The following is a 5,575-nucleotide window of genomic DNA, read 5'->3' as shown; positions in this document are numbered from 1 at the left end:
CCAATTATATAGACATGTACACAATTCACTGACATATCACAATTATGAACATATATCACCAACGCACATATTCGCCTCTATTCCAATTCACAAAACATCATAGAATATATTTATATCATTGGAATCATGTCATTTATATCAAAAGTATACAAGTAATCACATCTCTCACTGCATATACCATCCTCAATCAAACATGATTCACATATCCACATAATTATTAATTCATATATATTCACATCTACATCACATATGTTTCTATCATATATATCACATATATAACACATCAACCATTCGTATCAAATGATTTCAACTATGCAACGATATCATCAACACAATATAACAATCACTTCATCATCATAATAACCCGAATGCAACTCAATATGCGACTCAATACTATGCACATGCATGTGGTACCATTTGGAGTAAAACTCCCATCGTATAAAAAATTGCCATTGGGCATATCGTCCCTATTTGCCATTAAGGCCATCGTTGCTTTTTTTCATTTTTAGGCCATCGTCTCTTTATGCAATGGATGTGACTCAATGATGCAACATCCACACAAACACAAAATTCACAATGCATAACAACATCGTTTAAACATCACCAATTCAATATTGAAATTCAACAACAACAACACAATCATCACTATTCATAGTAATCCATCACTTCGCAATCACATCAATCACAATATCAAATGATACATTTCAAGAAAAAATTTCAAAAGGTTTCCAAATGGTTTTCAAACCATTCTCATTAGATAGACATTGATTAAAGCTTCGCGGAGGTTCCAATGGCGCTTAAAAAGGAGTTACGGGTCAAAAGATACATCATTTAGAAGTTCCAAAATGTTTTTGACAGCAAAGTTTGCTTAGCGGGCTCAAGCGCGCTTTGCAGAACTAAAAACAGAAGCGAACCACTTTCGCAGCTCCGCTTAGCGAGCTCGCAAAATTTTTAAATCTGCTCCCAGGGGTCGCTCAGCGGACCAGGGCCGCTTAGCAGACGCGCGATAATGCAAAAAAATAACAGAGATATCAGACCTGGGAAACCACACATCCACCACCCAAAACCATTCTCAAACAGCAATTTAAGGCACATATAAACAGTATTGAACATACATTAACAACAATCATCATCAAAAACATGTTTAATAGCACAAATCTCACAATTCTACAAAGTTAAGGTTTCGCCAAAATCAACACATATTCACCAATTCACATGCTATTTTCATACCTATTCATGGAATCATGCATAGAATCATAAATACAAGTTAGGTTTCACATCACTTATGGATTGTCCTATCAATTTCACAACACAACTCATGAAATAGCAAAATCCCCAAATCCTAAATCATGCATCTACTAACCCAACAATCATTACCCAATTATATAAACCTATAATGACTTAGATTTACACCCTTACCTTGAATCTCTAGTCCTTCCTCTTCAAGAATCTACTTTCCTCTTCTCTTCTTGCCTTTTTTTCCTTCTATTCTCTAATTCTAGGTTTTTCTAACATAACCCCTTACTATCTCTATTCTTGTTATATTGGGCTTCACCAACCCAACTCCTCATTCTAATTAACTAGGCCCATTAACTAATTACTAGTATTCACATAATCACTCAATTAAAAACACAATAAATAATCAACTTTCACACAATTGATAAAACAAAAGTAAAGACCTAGTAATTAAAATAAATAATAAAAGAACTAATAAAATCGGGCTGTTACACTAGTCTGCTACTTACTTTTAACTGGGTTCATTGTAGTTTACTCACTATTAGTAATCTACGATGGAAATTCATTACTTTTTTTTATTTGTAAATAGGTCTATCTATATGCATTAAGGAGTAAATGTATCTCCATTTAATAATTTTGTTTTTTATTTGAGAATAATATTCTTAGTAATACATTCATTTTTGTCTTTAAGAGAAAGTATTCATAAAATAGAATAATAATGTAATAGAAAATCGGAAACCAAATTTATGTTAAGGTGGTTGACTAATTTTTGGTTTGTTATATCAATGTGGTAGCAAAGCAAACAATTATTCAATCTTAGCCTTTATAGTATCCATCGGAAGCAGCCCATCCTCCAAGTCCTTGAAGTGACCTGCAGAAAAGTAAGCTTACTTTATTTTCAGTAAAAGTCAGCCAGATTTGTGTTTTATATCAACTAAGTATTGAATGAAGGACAATGTTCAACTGTTGATGCGATTTGTGAAATTTCCTTGCATTAAATACCAACATATGATGATAAATAGAAAGCATGTAAGCCAAATCACAAAGGGTGCAGTTCCAAATGTAAAAATGTGCTAATTGAATCATTAAGATATTGCTTTATATCAAAATAAGAGAAAAGAAATATCAGAAACATCTACCAACATCTCTCATATAACAATGCATCAATAAAACCTTGGAAAAAGAGAAAAGAATACATTAAACTTTGGTACAAATCAAACCAAATGTGTGATTTGGTTTCGATTTTTGAAATCATAAATTTATATCGCAGATTAACGCTTGTTTCGATTATGTTTCAATAAGAAAAAGAGGAAGGAAGGAGGAAGAAGAGGTAGAAGGAAGAAGAAAAAGAGGAAGAAGGAATAAGAAAAGGTATAAGGAAGAAGGAAGAAGATTTGCAATTGAAGGAAGAAGAGGAAGAAGGATGTTGTGCAAGAGAAATAATTAGATGAAGTTGAGTTTGAAAAAGAGTGAGTGGAAATATGCTGAATTTGAAACGTTTGAAAAAATGCATACGTGGCTCATTGTGAAAGCAGCAAGGACATATGTGTCTTTTTTAGGTACTATTGTTTTCTTATATTATATTATAATTTATAGATGTAAAATTTTAAAATCATATTTTACTATAAGTTTTAGTAATATTGTTGATTCAGCATATTATTTTTGTCATAAATTAAACAGTTTATGTTATAATTTCATATTTAGTATTTCGTATTTGGTAAATACATTTATTATTATATTATAATAGAAAAATATTTAAAAAGATTATATAAAATACGCACATAATAATTTATAGTAATATACTATTAATGGTTTATTCTATTTTGATACTAAATTATAATTATATTGGTATTTGAAAAATATTAATAGATTCAAATAGTCTAAATGGTTTACGTCTTAACTTTTTATTTGGAAAATATCTTTATTTTACTATATTTGAAAAAATTGTTTCTAAAGATTTTTTTTTAGAAAAATTTCACACATTTACTAATTTTCATTGATATACTATAAACATAAAAAAAAAAAAAAAAACTAAAGTGAAAGTATATTTCTATAAAAATATATGTACACGCATCTAAGAGAATAAGATTTTTAATACATATTCAAACTATCTCACCACAGTAACATCAACTAATTTATTTAGGTTTAGTAAGTTTAAAAAAGTATATATTTCATAAAGAAATCTGTTTTCTTTATCATACATATATGGAATGAGATAAAATGAGATTTTATAGAAAAAAAGTGAGTAGGAAATTACTTACACAGCAATCCTTGTAATGATATTGCTCTATATATACCAAATACATAAAATCACATTATTCACAACAATCAACTTTAACTGTTTCTTCTTTCAATTTTCGTCTTCCGTTAATCTATAGTCACAACAATGGGTAGAAGAAAAGTGAAACTGGCTTTCATTGTGAATGATGCTGCAAGGAAAGCAGCATACAAGAATAGGAAGAAAGGTCTGTTGAAGAAGGTTGATGAGTTATGCATTCTTTGTGGAATTGAAGCTTGTGCTATAATTTGTGGCCCATATGATCCTGAGCCTGAGATTTGGCCAACACCATTGGGAGTCCAAAAGGTGCTCTCAAATTTAGGACAGTGCCTGAATTTGAGAAAAGGAAGAAAACTATGAATCAAGAGATTTTCCTCAAACAAAGAGTTTTAAAGGTAAAAGAGCAGCTAAAGAAGCAAATGAGAGAGAATAGGGAGAAAGAGATGATGATGGTCATGTTTCAATGTCTCAATGCTGGAAATGTTGTGGACAACAATATGTCTGGGGTTGATTTGAATTCTCTTGCTTCCTTTATTGACCATAATTTGAATTACATTGGTAGAAGGTTGGAAACAGATAATATTAATAATGGGGAAATTCAGATGAATAACTTTGACAACATTGAAAGGGAATCGTACGTGGATTTCAAGCATGATAATGATGAAAATCTTGAGAATGAATTTTGGAGTAACCTACAACCTTGAATGAAATCATGTATGATTGTTTTGCATTCCCACCATGTTTTAATTCAATCATAGTTTATTTGCTTCTAAAATTGTTAGTATTGTTTATGTACTGGGTCGATTGAATAAAAGAGTCTTTTGTGTGAAGCTTTCAATACATTTGCAAAAGAAAGTTATACCTTACTACTAACATATATAATTTATTTACGTCTAACATTTATTGTTTTAAAAAATGCCTCTAAGTCTTGAATCATGTTAAATTCTTTCTCTAATTTTTTTATACTCAAAATTTATAAAATAAGAAAAGTAAAATAAATACAGTAAAAACCACTAGAAATTATCCATTAAACCAAAATCCATCAAATCTATCCACCAAAATATCCATTAAATCATCCACCAAATACGAAATGAATTAATGGAGTGGATTAAATCCATCCATTTATATACATGGATGGAACCAATCTATCAAATACATTTTGAAGATCCAATTAATTATTTTTCTTTTATACTTTAAATTTATTAAATTATTTTTAAAAAAATAACAATTTTTTTAAATTTTTTTTCCAAAATACAAAAAAAATCTAGTTTTTTTGTAAAAACAAAAAAAAAGATTTTTTTACAAAAAACAAAACATTCGAGTTTTTCCAAAAAAATAAAAAAAAGATTTTTTTTTACAAAAAATGAAAAAATCGAGGTTTTTTTAAAAAACAAAAAAATTGAGTTTTTCTTGAAAAACTTAAAATCAAATATTTTCGAAAAAAACGAATTAAATTTCAAAAAAAACGAAAAAAAATCGAGTTTTTTCGAAAAAACATAAAAATTGAGTTTTTTTCAAGAAAATGATAGATCGAATTTTTCCGAATAAAACGCAAAAAGCAAGTTTTTTACGAAAATTTAAAAATAATTAGGAATATTAATTTTTATTTTGTTTTCGTGTATGTTGTTGTTATGTTTCACATGATTTTCATATGATTTTCTTCTTGTTAGACCGTTTATGGTTTTTTATTGTTGTATGTTCTTGTATTATGTTGCTGATAAATGTAGATAAATGTTTGTTGACATGATTCTTATGATGTTATTGTTATGGTTCTTTACTTATCACTTAAAGCTTCGAGAAATGGTTAGTTATTAAGTTCTCCAAATATTTGTTAATTAATTGATGTTTTTGATGATAAATGTTGTTAGTGGAGTTGTTATATCATATATGATTGCTTGTTTCACTATGTCCTCATTGAACTTGCATTCATTTAAATAGATTTTTTAGATGATAATTAAAAAAAATTTAATTATTCTTGAAAATCAAATTAGACGATCCAATGTTTTTTTTTTGAATTGCATCCATCTTGTAAATTATAATTTTTCGTTTAGCGTATATAAT

At 28.5% G+C, this 5,575-nt stretch overlaps 1 pseudogene; it reads left to right on the top strand.

Annotated features, from left to right (window-relative positions):
- The first annotated feature begins 3,622 nt into the window (after positions 1 to 3,622).
- LOC131636393 (agamous-like MADS-box protein AGL80) lies at positions 3,623 to 4,218 on the top strand (annotated as a pseudogene).
- The last annotated feature ends 1,357 nt before the right edge of the window (positions 4,219 to 5,575 follow it).

The sequence above is a fragment of the Vicia villosa genome, unplaced genomic scaffold, assembly GCF_029867415.1.
Source record: "Vicia villosa cultivar HV-30 ecotype Madison, WI unplaced genomic scaffold, Vvil1.0 ctg.001710F_1_1, whole genome shotgun sequence".
Classification (NCBI taxonomy): Eukaryota; Viridiplantae; Streptophyta; class Magnoliopsida; order Fabales; family Fabaceae; genus Vicia; species Vicia villosa.
This window is presented reverse-complemented; position numbering and strand designations above follow the sequence as displayed.